This window comes from Oncorhynchus masou, chromosome 23 (assembly GCF_036934945.1).
Source record: "Oncorhynchus masou masou isolate Uvic2021 chromosome 23, UVic_Omas_1.1, whole genome shotgun sequence".
In the NCBI taxonomy this organism is placed as follows: domain Eukaryota; kingdom Metazoa; phylum Chordata; class Actinopteri; order Salmoniformes; family Salmonidae; genus Oncorhynchus; species Oncorhynchus masou.
Window position 1 is genome coordinate 9,623,484 of NC_088234.1, and position 17,254 is coordinate 9,640,737.

Here is a 17,254-nt window from a genome sequence, read left to right on the forward strand (position 1 = left end):
TCTTTAATCTGTTTGGGCCCTGGGTCCTCCTTCCCCAGATTGGGGCTCCACACCTACTCATGGTGCTGCTGCTCAGGGGGAACCTCCTCGACAGAGACAGAGAGCTGCAGGGAGTCTGGAGGTGAAGGAGAGGAGGAGCAGAGGTTATTTTTACAGCCTTGAAAAGCATCAGGGTTGATTTTAGTTCAGTAAAAAAAAAAATATAGTTTATTAACCCAGTTTTTACCAAACTCAGTCCTGTGTCACACAAAACACCCCATAATGTCAAAGTGGAATTATGTTTTTAGAAATGTTTACAAATTAATCCAAATTAAAGGATGAAATGTCTTGAGTTGATAAATACTCAAACCTTTTATTATGGCAAGCCTTTATAAGTTCAGGAGTAACAATGTGCTTAAAAAGTCACATAATAAGTTGCATGGATTGGACTGTGTTCAATATCGGTGTTTAACATATATATTTTTAATGACTACATAATCTCTGTACCCCACACATACTATTATTTGTAAGGTCCTGCAGTCGAGCACTGAATTTCAAGCACAGATATAACCACAAAGACGTAGGTTTGTCAATGCCTTACAAAAAGGTCCCCTGTTGGTAGATGGGTAAAAATTCAAAAAGCAGACATTGGATATCCCTTTGAGCATGGTGAAGTACTTAATTGGACTTTTGATCGTGTGTCAATAGAAAGATACAGGCGTCCTTCCTAACTCAGTTGCCGGAGAGGAAGGAAACCACTCAGGGATTTCACCATGAGGCCAATGGTGACTTTAAAACAGCTACAATGGTTTACTGGCTATGATAGAAGAAAACTGAGGATGGACCAACAAAATGGTAGTTACTCACAAAACTAACCTAAATGAGTGAAAAGAAGGAAGCCTGTAGAGAATAAAAATTGTACAAAATATTATAATATAATCCTGTTTACAATAAAGCACTAAAGTATTACTGCAAAACAATGTGGTGGCAAAGAAATTCACTTTATGTCCTGAATTCAAAGTGTTTGGGGCAAATCCAACACAACACATCACTGAGTACCAGTCTTAATAAGCATGTTTGTGGCTGCATCATGTTATGGGTATGATTGCCATTGGCAAGGGACATTTTAAACTTTATGGAGAGACTCAAAAATGGCTGTCTAGCAATGATCAACAACCAACTTGACAGAGCCTGAAGAATAAAAAAAAAAAGTGCAAATATTGTACAATCTAGGTGTGCAAAGCTCTTAGAGACTTACTCAGAAAAATTCACAGCTGTAATCGCCTCCAACGGTGGTTCTAACATGTATTCCCTCAGGGGTGTGAATACTTACAGTGGGGTAAAAAGTATTTAGTCAGCCACCAATTGTGCAAGTTCTCCCACTTAAAAAGTTGAGAGAGGCCTGTAATTTTCATCATAGGTACACTTCAGCTATGACAGACAAAATTAGAAGAAAAAAATCCAGAAAATCACATTGTTGGATTTGTAATGAATTTATTTGCAAGTGGGTCATCCTGGTTCCCAAGTGCCCCTGCCCAGTAATGAAAAATGTCTTCCTATAGTTACTCCCACCAGCCTCCTCTGCTATACAGACTTTAGACCTCGGGGTTAGAGTACATTTTTAAGCCCTTCTAAATTCAAGGCTAGGTAAACTATAATTCCAATTCAATAATTGCAAAGAAGAATATTTTCAATTACTTTTCAACGTAGTCAATTTTAAATTATAATTTCAAATCACTTCCTGGTTTTTATGTTGTTTTTTTATCCATTCATGCTACGTTGAAAAATAACTTAACTGATAACCATTTGATACATTTTAACAATCAATTAAGTAGAACTATAGCTAGCTATCAGTAGATCTACATACAAACCTATTTTACATAGTTGTATCTCCGGTGTGATCCCAGCAGTCTCCGTAGCCGATCATTCTCCTCCTGGCACTCCACTACCGTTTTCTCAACTGCCCCGAAAAATCTCTACAGCAGCCGCCATTAAACGCTCATTTAAAAACACACGCAACAACTGTAGTTTAGACATTTTCAGTCGAATGAGATTTGCCAAATGCAAAATCAAAACAAACTAGTTTTTAATCCTACTTCCGTATACAGTTAAGCAAACGTAGGAAATATTTTGTTCTTGTGGGTGACGAACCCAGAAACATATGACATGTGCCTGCTGGATGGGAGTTTAGTACTGCGCAAGGCAGCCTACAGGCCAGTAGGTAAGGGAAACGATTAATAAAAACAATGGTTATCAAATGCTATCCGGGATCCTTGGGCTGTCCCTAATCAAAACCCTAAATCTAACCTTAACCACAACCATAAACCTAACCATTTTAGATGTCAACTTCAATGGGGTAGGGCCCTCCCAAGGATCCAGAATTGCATAGACCTTATCATAAGTATAGGATGATCTGTGATAATCTCTTCCTCCTCAGGAGTTGACAGTATATCATTACTTTATACAATATTAAATAAATATCATGAATGAGCAGCATTAAGTCAGAATTTATGAGAAATACTCTTGGACAATAGCAAGGAGACCTTTTCTGGAATGTTCTTTATTTTCATGGATCAATTACATCATCCCAACCATTGTCATCACCTTGGAGACATTCCCAATCAAACAACCAGATATTCCTTTTTCTAATGAAGGGAAAATTAAACAGACTTTGTATAGCAGAACTGTGAATGTCCTACAACAATCTATACTGCTTGATCATTACCTCATCATTCAAACTAAACTTTATTTATATACAATGTTTTACAACATTAACTCACAAGTTCTCACTCGCCCTCCTTTTGGCAAATCTGACCATAATTCTATCCTCCTGATTCCTGCTTACAAGCAAAAACTAAAGCAGGAAGTACCAGTGAATCACTCAATACGGAAGTGGTAAGATGACGCGATGCTACCCTACAGGACTGTTTTGCTAACACAGAGTGGAATATGTTCTGGGATTCATCCAATGGCATTGAGAAGTATAGCACCTCAGTCACCTGCTTCATCAATAAGTACATCGACCACGTCGTCCCCACAGTGACTGTATGTAAATATCCCAACCAGAAACCATAGATTACAGGCAACATCCGCACCGAGCTAAAGGCTAGAGCTGCCTCTTTCAAGGAGCGGGACACTAATCCGGGCGCTTAGAAGAAATCCCAATATGCCCTCAGACAAACCATCAAACAAGCAAAGTGTCAATACATGACTAAGATTGAATCCTACTACTTTGGCTCTGATGCTCATCAGATGTGACAGGGCTTGCAAACTATTACAGACGACAAAGGGAAACCCAGCCGCGAGCTGCCCAGTGACGCGAGCCTACCAGACGGGCTAAATGCCTTTTATGCTCGCTTCAAGGCAAGCAACACTGAAGCATGCATGAGAGCACTAGCTGTTCCGGACAACTGTGTGATCACGCTCTCCGTAGCCGATGTGAGCATGACCTTTTGTCACAAACCGGCTCGTAGCCCGTAACAAAGAGGGAGACAATGTGGAGATAACAAATAGCAAAAATATATTTATTAACTAAAGTAAACTATAGACAATTAACAACGGTGTCTGTAGTCAGTAATTAGTAGTGTAAGTGAGTGGTTGTGTGCATAGATGGTGATAATGAGGGGTGTTGAGAGGTGCCAAAACAAACAAGCCACAAAATGCCACATCCAAAAATAACAGTGTCTGCATGGAGAGAGTCTCCTCAATGTATGGGGGAAATGTGTATTTATACAGCTGCACCATCGAGAGCATCCCGACCAGTTGCTTCACCTCCTGGTATGGCAACTGCTTGGCATCTGACCGCAAGGCGCTACAGAGGGTAGTGCGTACAGCCCAGTACATCACTGAGGCCAAGCTTCCTGCCATCCAGGACCTATATACTAGGCGGTGTCAGAGGTAGGCCCCAAAATATTGTCCCCCAAGTCATACACTGTTCTCTCTGCTACCGCACGGCAAGCAGTACCGGAGCGCCAAGTCTAGGTTCAAATGGCTCCTTAACAGCTTCTACCCCCAAGTCATAAGACTGCTGAACAATTAATCAAATTGCCACCCGGACTATTATCTACATGTACAAATGACCTCAACTAACCTGTACCCCCACACATTGAGTCAGTACCGGTACCCTCTGTATATCACCTTGTTATTGTTATTTTATTGTTGTACTTTTCTCTCTTTGTGGATATTATCCATATGCTTCAACAGATGTGTCTCCAGAGTGAATCTTTTACCAGACTGAGCTGCCATGTTATTTCTCTCCAGTGTGAATCTATGTTTAGTTAGGTGCTCCTTGCGATTGAAACCTTTCCCACAGTCACAACAACTAAATTATTTCTCCCATGTGAGTTTCTGCATGGTTAGGTTCTGCTTGAGACTGACACTTCTCCTGTGTGAGTCCGTATATGTACAATTAGATGCTCCTTGCGAACGAAGCCTTTACCGCAGTCACCACAGCTAAATGGTTTCTCTCCTGTGTGAGTCAGGATATGTCGCCTTAGGTCCCCTTTCCGATTGAAGCTTTCACAGCAAAAATTACAGCTAAATGGTTTCTCTCCTGTGTGAGTCAGGATATGTCGCCTTAGGTCCCCTTTCCGATTTAAGCTTTCACAGCAAAAATTACAGCTAAATGGTTTCTCTCCTGTGTGAGTCAGTATATGTCTCCTTAGGTCCCCTTTCCGATTGAAGCTTTCACAGCAAAAATTACAGCTGAATGGTTTCTCTCCTGTGTGAGTCAGGATATGTCTCCTTAGGTCCCCCTTCTGAATAAAGCTCTTCCCACAGTCACCACATCTAAAAGATTTCTCTCCTGTGTGAATCCTCATGTGCATGGACAGATATCCTTTTTGTTTGAATGTCTTGCCACAAAAGGGGCAGGGTTCCCCCATTGCTGGGTTCAGTTCCAATGTTGGGTTGGGATCCATTGGTGGGCTGCTGTCAAATTCTACTGGGTCACTGCTTATGGCTGAACTGTGGCTGTAGGCATTGTTTTGATTATCTGGAGGGTCACAGGGAATGTAAAAACCCCTTAGGTGGTTCACAGTGCCGAAAGGTTCAGGATCCACTGGTTTAGAGTCACTCTCTCTGTGATCCACTGTCTGGGTTTGGGGAAGAGTCAAGGACCAAAGTGGGTCCTGATCACATTCCCTTTTCACACAGGAAGGAGTGAAATTGATGATGTCAGGCTCCAGCCATTGAACCTGCCCTTCCTACTGATTGGTCATGAGTGCCTCTTCGTCCTCTATAATCTGTGGGGGTCCTGGGTCCTTCTGTTCCTCTTTAATCTGTTTGGTCTCTGGGTCCTTCTGCCCCAGACTGCGGCTCCACTCCTGCTCACAGTGCTGCTGCTCAGGGGGAACCTCCTCTTCTTAGACAGGGAGCTGCAGGGAGTCTGGAGGGAAAGAGAGGGGATGAGGTTATCAATATATCACAGAATTAAATAGAACACTTGAATCGTACATGTGAACTATAAAACTCCATGAGTAAAACTCATTTTAAATAACTTTATTGACATGAATGTCTATGATCGACACAGCCTTTAGACATGCCTGAGTGCAGATAGCTAGCAGACACTGTCTAACCGTCAATAACCCTCCTGTGCAATACGGTTTCGGCAACCTTAGAAACTCTTACTTTCATATCACTCAGAAATAATTTCATGAACACAAAAGATAAACTTAGTATGCCACGGCTTAACACAGTCTGGAGGGAATTACAGGTGATTTACAGATTTCTATGATCTACATAGAGTTCAAACAGCCAGGGCCAGTCAGGGCCAGGTTCCAGACCTCGATTGTATTTCACTTTACCAGTATAACACTAGTCCACTTTGTGACTTATTTACCCAGCTGTGGCTATGCCCATTAGGCAAAGATATTCCCACGTCGGAGGGTGTGGAGGGTGGAGGGTATATCCGTGGGTGGAGGGTATATCTGTGGAGGGTGGAGGGTATATCCGTGGGTGGAGGGTATATCCGTGGATGGTGGAGGGTATATCTGTGGACGGTGGAGGGTATATCCGTGGGTGGAGGGTATATCCGTGGGTGGAGGGTATATCAGGGGGTGGAGGGTATATCCGTGGAGGGTGGAGGGTATATCAGGGGGTGGAGGGTATATCCGTGGACAGTGGAGGGTACATCTGTGGACGGTGCAGGGTAGGCTAGTGTTTAAAGTGTTGGGTTTGCAAGTTCAAATCCCCGAGCTGACAAGGTAAAAATCTCTTGTTCTTCCCCTGAACAAGGCAGTTAACCCACTGTTCCTAGGCTTTCATTGTAAATAAGAATTTTTTTGAACTGACTTGCCTAGTTAAATAAAGATAAAAAATATATAATAAAAATCAGAGGGTGGAAGAGGATCAGAATCAGTGATCAGATCACCTGTCTTATCAGGAGCTTATGTATTCACCTATGGTTATAACTAGGTATGACTGTGTACAAAATGACTTCTATATATGTTAAGCTGTATTCAAGACAGCTCATGAAAGTGTGTCAGCGGTATGAATACTTGGTAGAACTGTAATCCAGAAATCAGCTACCCTCTGAATTTACCCATAATGCTGTATTGGTGTGCATTCTCAGAAAAATAGTTATTATACTAAAAAATATTTTTTATGTAAATACTATAATTGCTATAATGCCCTCCAATGTTCTATACTGCATGTGTAACTTTTTATGAATGGACAAAGACATTGATCACGTGACACATTCATTCCTATGTGAAAACACAATAGTGCATTGAAGCCAAATGAAGCCGGTTAAGATGGCGTCTCATGGGCTGTGCCAGAGTTTTCCAAACTCGGTCCTGGTGAATCCCAAGAGGTGGTGCACGTTTGAGTTTTTGCCCTAACATTAGACAGCTGATTCAAATGAAACATCAAACATTGAATATTTGAATCGACTGTGTAGCGCTCGGGTAAAAACCAAAACGTGAACCCCCATGACCAAATTTGGGAAACGCTGAGCTACACGGACCCGCCTGGTGCCCAATTTGATGAGGTGTATTTCGCACAGCTGAGAGTCGCGTTGAGACGAATGGATTTGGATCAGTTCATCAAGTCGGTTGTCCTGATGAGCCCTTCCCATCTGGCTATAGTTTATGCTGGCTCGCTGACAGCAGCATGGCGCTAGTTAAAACTTGGTTATAACGATGGGCGAAGGAGAAATAACTTGTAGTATTTTTATTTTATTTCACCTTTATTTAACCAGGTAGGCAAGTTGAGAACAAGTTCTCTTTTACAATTGCGACCTGGCCAAGATAAAGCAAAGCAGTTCGACACATGCAACAACACAGAGTTACACATGGAGTAAAACAAACGTACAGTCAATAATACAATAGAAAAATTAGTATATATACAATGTGAGCAAATGAGGTGAGATAAGGGAGGTAAAGGCAAAAAAAAGGCCATGGTGGCGAAGTAAATACAAGAGGTAGTATTGGTCACTATGTGGATGTCACCGTGACAATTAGATAACATTATGACAAGCCGGTGTGAATGATCAGTACAACAGCGTTATATTAAGGTGGTTGCCAACTTGACTTGATTCCAGCCGAAAAACAAAACAATTACTCCGATATAAACTGAATGTTTCTGAACACTTTCCCAAGTCCAAACTTCGAACGACAGGTTTCAAATTCAAAAAGTTTCCAGCCACAAGCATAAACTAGCTAGCTGGGAAGGGCTCATCAGGAGCACTGACAGAACTGAATCCGTTCATCTCCACTCGATTCGACTCGTGTTGCATGACATGTCATCAATTTGGGCACCAGGCGTGTCCGCGAAGCCTCTTCCAGACACATGTTTAATTTTATGTAGCAACTTACATTGCTACATCAAACGTGTCTAACAAAACAAAACACAGGTATTAACAAGAAAATACTAAAACATACAAAAAATATATAAAAATAATAAATAAACAATTCTAGTGCAATTGTATTCACTCTAAAAAAAATAATTATAAAGATTCAGGAAGATGTTATTCTTATTGTTATTCACTAGGGATACAGTCTTAACCAGATAATTAAATTAAATAAACATTCTGTATTTTTGGTATAGAATTCTGGAATTTTTCAAATACTTTATGTATAAAGTATTTGTAAACAAGAATAAAAAAAAATCACAAATTCAATGGTCTTGTTATCATTGCAACAGTAACATATTAAATCCTTCATGTCAAAAACATGGGCAGTGTTCATAATGGTAAATAAGTATTCTGTAAGGTTTTCCCAAAATTCTGACACAAATTTATATTCAAAGACCAAGTGAGTTAGATTCTCAACTTCTTTTTCACAGAAGACCTAGATATCACTAAACAAATGTTAGAGTCTATGTGACGGCCCTTCATAAATCCTGTTTGAGTCTCATTGATAATGGTATCTAGTCTTTTCTTTAATCTTTTGGCATAAACCAGAGTAATCCATTTGTAATCAACATTTAATAAAGTAATTGGTCTCCAATTGTCAATGACAGAAAGGTCTTTATCAGGCTTCGGAATCAGTGAAATAAGGCCCAGTTTCATAGTGGAGACCATTTCACCCTTTTCAATGCAATATTGAAACATTAAAAATAGTGTGTTCTAGTAACTTCCAAAACTGTCTATAGAATTCAACTGACAGGCCATCAGGGCCAGGAGATTTCCCTTCTTTTTTCATTTGAATTCAGAGCCTCTCTAATTTCTTCAATTGACAGAGTTGAATCGCAAACTGAGTGGAAATTATCCTCAATGACAGGGACATAATTCTGAATGTGGCGAATGTAGCTTTCACAACCATCTTCCTGAAATTGAGAGTTGTAAAGGTTTTCATAAAAGGAATTGACAACTATTGATATTGTAATGGGATCTTTGCATAACACATCATTAATTTTGAGTTATAGATTTTCTTTTTGTAGTTTCTCTTTTCAAGTGCAAAAAATGTAACTAGTGTTTCCCTTCCCCCTCTTCAATCCATTTTGCTCTTGATCTGACAAAGGCACCCTCTGCCAGGTCTGTGTAAAGCTGTTCTAAAGATAAACAAATAGCAGAGGATGGTTCCGATCCATCGACCTCTGGGTTATGGGCCCAGCACGCTTCCGCTGCGCCACTCTGCTATACAGACAAACACGACATGTGCAGTTTGAACTACTCCAGAAAATGACGTTGCAGACGAGCTCTATGCTGCCCCCTTTCATTGAGTAACTCCAGTTGAAGGCCGACCGGGGTACTGCAGGCTGTCATTAGCACTACACAGAACAAAAATATAAAACGCAACATGCAACAATTTCTAAGATTATACTGAGATACAGTTCATATAAAGAAATCAGTCAATTGAAATAATTAATTAGGTCCTAATCTATGGATTTCACATGACTGGGAATACATCTGTTGATCACAGCTATCTTAAAAGTTTAAAAAATATATATAAAATGTAACCTTTATTTAACTAGGCAAGTCAGTTAAGAAAAAATTCTTATTTACAATGACGGCCTACCCAAACCAAATCCGGATGACGTTGGGCCAATTGTGCGACCGCCCACTGAGATGCAGTGCCTTACACCACCGCGCCACTCAGGAGGCCCAAAGGGTAGGGTCGTGGATCAGAAAACCATTCAATACCTGGTGTGACCACCATTTGATTCCATATGTGTTATTTCATAGTTTTGACATCTTCACTATTATTCTACAATGTAGAAAATAGTAAAAAATAAAGAAAAACCCTGGAATGTGTAGGTGTGTCCAAGCTTTTGACTGGTACTGATACCTGTATGCACTTGTGATAAAACTTAATCCACAGGTCTTTTTTAGAAACTATTGATCCTTTGTGGCTAAATTATGCTCTTCGGTATATTTTGAACATTGAGAGTGGGCTCCTGTGGTTGGATAAAAACTTAGAATGATACATTTAAAAAATATAATTTTTGCATCTTGGGCCTCTGACTCAAACAAATGACCAGTCACATGTATTTAATACGCAGTTTTTGTATTGTAATTTTGTATTAATCAGTTACCCACGTGGGCCACCTACCTCCTCTCCTCCCCCATCTGATGATGAGCAGAGCACAGCAGCAGCCCGTCTACACCCAGGGAACCACAGTATGAGTCATAAAACCCATCAAATCTAGCGGTCAAACAAGGAAATGGTTCCAAACGAGTTACCACCATTCATTTCCCCCATACGGTGATTTTAGAAACACTTCAAATATGGGCTGTGTTTTGTGTAGGCTTAGCCTGGCATGATGTTTTGATAACTGTGCAAATCTCTCCAGGACAAGGTACTTTTATCAACATATTTGTCTGTATTTACCCACCCCAAAATACTTTGTACTTTACTATTTATATTTATGACAGCGTCATTTTTACTCCATACATTTTCACTGACACCAAAAAGGCATACGTTACATTTTGGCCAGGTCGCAATTGTAAATGAGAACTTGTTCTCAACTTGCCTACCTGGTTAAATAAAGGTGAAATAAAAATAAATAAATAAACATTTTGAATACTTAGCAGGACAGGGAAATTCACGCACTTATCAAGAGAACATCCCTGGTCATCCCTACTGTCTCTGATCTGGCAGACTCACTAAACACAAGTGTCAGTGTTGGTGTGTTCTCCTGGCTCGCCGTAAATACATTTAAATAAGACAACAGTGCCGTCTTTTTTGCTTCGTATAAAGAATGTGAAATTTTAGCAAAAGTATATTTTAGCAATTACACTTACTTTCGATTCTTAAGTATATTTAAAACCAAATACTTGTAGACTTTTACTGGGTGACTTTCACTTTTACATGAATCCTTATTTATTAAGGTATCTTTACATTTATTCAAGTATAATTGGGTGCTTTTTTCACCAGTTTAGCATGTCTACTATCACAAGTCCTCAACTGGCAGCTTCATTAAATAGTACCTGCAAAACACCAGTCTCAACGTCAACAGTGAAGAGGCGACTCCAGGATGTTGGCCTTCTAGGCAGAGTTGCAAAGAAAAAGCCATATCTCAGACTGGCCAATAAAAAGAAAAGATTAAGATGGGTAAAAGAGCACAGCCACTGGACAGAGGAACTCTGCCTAGAAGGCCTGTAGCACAGGACCAGAAGAAAGGATATGCTGATTCTTGATACCGTTTGAAAGGAAACACTTTTAAGTTTGAGAAAATGTGAAATGAATGTAGGAGAATATAACACATTAGGTCTGGTAAAAGATAAGACAAAGAAAAAAACATGCGTTTTCTATTTAATTTTTTTCTCCATCATCTTTGAAATGTAAAAGGAGTCTAGGCACAATTTAGATTTTGCCCACTAGATGGCAGCAGTGTATGTGCAACGTTTAACTGATCCAATGAACCATTGCATTAGTGTTCAAAAGTCTTCCCAAAATGTGCCCGAATTGGTCAATTGATACATTTTCATGTACATAACATACAAAAATGATATGGTAATAAAAGATGTAAGTTTACACACTCCCAGGAATGTCATAAATGGTGGATCATTAGCTGGACACCGATCCCATAGAGGTTAATAAGCAGCATTAGGTAAAAATGGTTGATAAATACTCTTGGACAAATTGAAGGAGACATTTTCTGTTAAAAGTATAAACATGTTTTAATGTATCAATAACACCAATCTTACCATCCTCATCACCTGAGAGACTTTACAAAACAAACAACCAGGAAGTCCTGTTTACATTTCAGTCATTTAGCAGATGCTCTTATGCAGAATGTCTCCTACTGCTCCCCTGTCGGTTTCAAACCCACAACCCTGGCGTTGCAAGCACCATGTTCTACCAACTGAGTTACATATAATAACCTGAACACACCAACAGACTTTGGCAGTGTTTATTTACATGGACAGCCCAATTCTTATCCATTCCGAGATCAAAATTGGGCCTTTGTGTGCTGTTGGCTTTATTGGAGTTGGGAGTCAGACTGTGAATGAAGATTCACTTGGAACGACCCTCCCTCCGTAATTACACGTGGGAAACTGCTACCGGTTGCCCGAGTTTGTGACGCTTCACCACTGACTACTCAACTTTTCAATCAAAAGATGACGTCAAATCTGTTTCTTAACACCTTGGTTATCTTTAGATCCTCGTGGTGCTGTTCTTTTGTCCATTCCACTTCCCAGCCTTTGGTAACTGTTCCTCTGTGATGCAGAATCTCTTTGATGTCTTAACCCTTGTCAAGGTGGATAATGTAGCTACATAATGTAGCTAACTTGACCATGTTCGCAATGTTAAAGTGATGCTCCAGAGCTTTTGTATTTTTTTCAGAAAGGAGTTTTAAAAGTAGTGCTCATGAACCAAAAATGGGTCCCCGAAAAGTGTGCACAATTGTGTACCACGTCATCCATTTCGTTTGATATGAAACAAATTGTTTGCAATTTCGAGGATGTTACAAAGAATTTGTACAATATGTTGTTGTTTTTTAAACATGTAAATGCTTAAAGGGATACTTAAGGATTTTGGCAATGAAGCCCTTTATCTACTTCCCCTGTATCAGATTAACTCATAGATGCCATTTTTATGTCTAGGCATGCATGGTTCCCGTATTGCGAGGCTGATTAGCTAGGTGTAACAGGTGTGAAACACAGACAGGTGTGCAAATGTATATTTGAATCCAGGTTTTTCCCGGAAACATAATATGAAGAAATAATATGAAGAAATTAAATCACATTTTATTGGTCACATATGTACATGTTTAGCAGATGTTAAATGCTTGTCATCAGACAATGGGCGGCAGGGTAGGCTAGTGTTTAGAGTGTTGGGTTTGTAACCGAAAGGTTGCAAGTTCAAATCCCTGAGCTGACAAGGTAAAAATCTGTTGTTCTGCCCCTGAACAAGGCAGTTAACCCACTGTTCCTAGGCTGTCATTGTAAATAAGAATTTGTTTTGAACTGACTTGCCTAGTTAAATAAAGATAAAAAAATATATAACAAAAATCAGAGGGTGGAAGAGGATCAGAATCAGTGATCAGATCACCTGTCTTATCAGGAGATTATGTATTCACCTATGGTTATAACTAGGTATGACTGTGTACAAAATGACTTCTATATATGTTAAGCTGTATTCAAGACAGCTCATGAAAGTGTGTCAGCGGTATGAATACTTGGTAGAACTGTAATCCAGAAATCAGCTACCCTCTGAATTTACCCATAATGCTGTATTGGTGTGCATTCTCAGAAAAATAGTTATTATACTAAAAAATATTTTTTATGTAAATACTATAATTGCTATAATGCCCTCCAATGTTCTATACTGCATGTGTAACTTTTTATGAATGGACAAAGACATTGATCACGTGACACATTCATTCCTATGTGAAAACACAATAGTGCATTGAGTTTGCATTGAGTAGTGCATTGAGTTTTCCAAACTCGGTCCTGGTGAATCCCAAGAGGTGGTGCACGTTTGAGTTTTTGCCCTAACATTAGACAGCTGATTCAAATGAAACATCAAACATTGAATATTTGAATCGACTGTGTAGCGCTCGGGTAAAAACCAAAACGTGCACCCCCATGACCAAATTTGGGAAACGGTGAGCTACACGGACCCGCCTGGTGCCCAAATTGATGAGGTGTATTTCGCACAGCTGAGAGTCGCGTTGAGACGAATTTGGATCAGTTCGTCAAGTCGGTTGTCCTGATGAGCCCTTCCCATCTGGCTATAGTTTATGCTGGCTCGCTGACAGCAGCATGGCGCTAGTTAAAACTTGGTTATAACGATGGGCGAGGGAGAAATAACTTGTAGTATTTTTATTTTATTTCACCTTTATTTAACCAGGTAGGCAAGTTGAGAACAAGTTCTCTTTTACAATTGCGACCTGGCCAAGATAAAGCAAAGCAGTTCGACACATGCAACAACACAGAGTTACACATGGAGTAAAACAAACGTACAGTCAATAATACAATAGAAAAATTTGTATATATACAATGTGAGCAAATGAGGTGAGATAAGGGAGGTAAAGGCTAAAAAAAAGGCCATGGTGGCGAAGTAAATACAAGAGGTAGTATTGGTCACTATGTGGATGTCACCGTGACAATTAGATAACATTATGACAAGCCGGTGCGAATGATCCGTACAACAGCGTTATATTAAGGTGGTTGCCAACTTGACTTGATTCCAGCCGAAAAACAAAACAATTACTCCGATATAAACTGAATGTTTCTGAACACTTTCTCAAGTCCTAACTTCGAACGACAGGTTTCAAATTCAAAAAGTTTCTAGCCACAAGCATAAACTAGCTAGCTGGGAAGGGCTCATCAGGAGCACTGACAGAACTGAATCCGTTCATCTCCACTCGATTCGACTCGTGTTGCATGACATGTCATCAATTTGGGCACCAGGCGTGTCCGCGAAGCAACTTCCAGACACATGTTTAATTTAATGTAGCAACTTATATTGCTACATCAAACGTGTCTAACAAAACAAAACACAGGTATTAACAAGAAAATACTAAAACATACAAAAAATATATACAAATAATAAATAAACAATTCTAGTGCAATTGTATTCACTCTAAAAAAATAATTATAAAGATTCAGGAAGATGTTATTCTTATTGTTATTCACTAGGGATACAGTCTTAACCAGATAATTAAATTAAATAAAAATTCTGTATTTTTGGTATAGAATTCTGGAATTTTTGTTTATGTATAAAGTATTTGGAAACAAGAATAAAAAAAATCACAAATTCAATGGTCTGGTTATCATTGCAACAGTAACATCCTTCATGTCATCCTTCATGTCAAAAACATGGGCAGTGTTCATAATGGTAAATAAGTATTCTGTAAGGTTTTCCCAAAATTCTGACACAAATTTATATTCAAAGAACAAGTGAGTTAGATTCTCAACTTCTTTTTCACAGAAGACGCAGGTATCACTAAACGAATGTTAGAGTTTATGTGACGGCCCTTCATAAATCCTGTTTGAGTCTCTGCCAGGTCTGTGTAAAGCTGTTCTAAAGATAAACAAATAGCAGAGGATGGTTTCGATCCATCGACCTCTGGGTTATGGGCCCAGCACGCTTCCGCTGCGCCACTCTGCTATACAGACAAACACGACATGTGCAGTTTGAACTATTCCAGAAAATGACGTTGCAGACGAGCTCTATGCTGCCCCCTTTCATTGAGTAACTCCAGTTGAAGGCCGACCGGGGTACTGCAGGCTGTCATTAGCACTACACAGAACAAAAATATAAAACGCAACATGCAACAATTTCTAAGATTATACTGAGATACAGTTCATATAAAGAAATCAGTCATTTGAAATAATTAATTAGGTCCTAATCTATGGAGAAAAAATATATATAAAATGTAACCTTTATTTAACTAGGCAAGTCAGTTAAGTTAACAAATTCTTATTTACAATGACGGCCTACCTAAACCAAACCCGGATGACGTTGGGCCAATTGTGCGACCGCCCTATGGGTTTCAGCCTGGATTTGGACCAGGTACTTGCACTGAGATGCAGTGCCTTACACCACCGCGCCACTCAGGAGGCCCAAAAGGTAAGGTCGTGGATCAGAAAAACATTCAATACCTGGTGTGACCACCATTTGATTCCATATGTGTTATTTCATAGTTTTGACATGTTCACTATTATTCTACAATGTAGAAAATAGTAAAAAATAAAGAAAAACCCTGGAATGTGTAGGTGTGTCCAAGCTTTTGACTGGTACTGATACCTGTATGCACTTAAAACTTAATCCACAGGTCTTTTTTAGAAACTATTGATCCTTTGTGGCTAAATTATGCTCTTCGGTATATTTTGAACATTGAGAGTGGGCTCCTGTGGTTGGATAAAAACTTATAATAATACATTTAAAAAATATAATTTTTGCATCTTGGGCCTCTGACTCAAACAAATGACCAGTCACATGTATTTAATACGCAGTTTTTGTATTGTAATTTTGTATTAATCAGTTACCCACGTGGGCCACCTACCTCCTCTCCTCCCCCATCTGATGATGAGCAGAGCACAGCAGCATCCCGTCTACACCCAGAGAACCACAGTATGAGTCATAAAACCCATCAAATCTAGCGGTCAAACAAGGAAATGGTTCCAAACGTGTTACCACCATTCATTTCCCCCATACGGTGATTTTAGAAACACTTCAAATATGGGCTGTGTTTTGTGTAGGCTTACCCTGGCATGATGTTTTGATAACTGTGCAAATCTCTCCAGGACAAGGTACTTTTATCAACATATTTGTCTGTATTTAACCACCCCAAAATACTTTGTAATTAACTATTTATATTTATGACAGCGTCATTTTTACTCCATACATTTTCACTGACACCAAAAAGGCATTCGTTACATTTTGGCCAGGTCGCAATTGTAAATGAGAACTTGTTCTCAACTTGCCTACCTGGTTAAATAAAGGTGAAATAAAAATAAATAAATAAACATTTTGAATACTTAGCAGGACAGGGAAATTCACGCACTTATCAAGAGAACATCCCTGGTCATCCCTACTGTCTCTGATCTGGCAGACTCACTAAACACACGTGTCAGTGTTGGTGTGTTCTCCTGGCTCGCCGTAAATACATTTAAATAAGACAACGGTGCCGTCTGGTTTGCTTAGTATAAAGAATGTGAAATTTTAGCAAAAGTATATTTTAGCAATTACGCTTACTTTCGATTCTTAAGTATATTTAAAACCAAATACTTATAGACTTTTACAGGGTGACTTTCACTTTTACATTAATCCTTATTTATTAAGGTATCTTTACATTTATTCAAGTATAATTGGGTGCTTTTTTCACCAGTTTAGCATGCCAGGATGCTGGCCTTCTAGGCAGAGTTTCAAAGAAAAAGTCATATCTCGGACTGGCCAATAAAAAGAAAAGATTAAGATGGGTAAAAGAGCACAGCCACTGGACAGAGGAACTCTGCCTAGAAGGCCAGCATCCCGGACTCGCCTCTTCACTATTGACGTTGAGACTGGTGTTTTGCTGGTACTATTTAATGAAGCTGCCAGTTGAGGACTTGTGAGGTGTCTGTTTCTCAAACTAGACACTCTAATGTACTTGTCCTCTTGCTCAGTTGTGCACCGGGCGTCCCACTCCTCTTTCTATTCTGGGTAGAGCCAGTTTGCGCTGTTCTGTGAAGGGAGTAGTACACAGCGTTGTACGAGATCTTCAGTTCATTGGCAATTTCTCGCATGGAAAAGCCTTAATTTCTCAGAACAAGAATAGACTGATGGGTTTCAGAAGAAAGTTCTTTTTTTCTTGCCATTTTGAGCCTGTAATCGAGCCCACAAATGCTGATGCTCCAGATACTCAACTAGTCTAAAGGCCAGCTGTATTGCTTCTTTAT

General features: G+C 39.5%; 1 pseudogene; it reads right to left on the reverse strand.

Moving 5' to 3' along the window:
- Positions 1-4,131: 4,131 nt before the first annotated feature.
- LOC135511242 (zinc finger protein 32-like) lies at positions 4,132-12,289 on the reverse strand (annotated as a pseudogene).
- Positions 12,290-17,254: the final 4,965 nt, after the last annotated feature.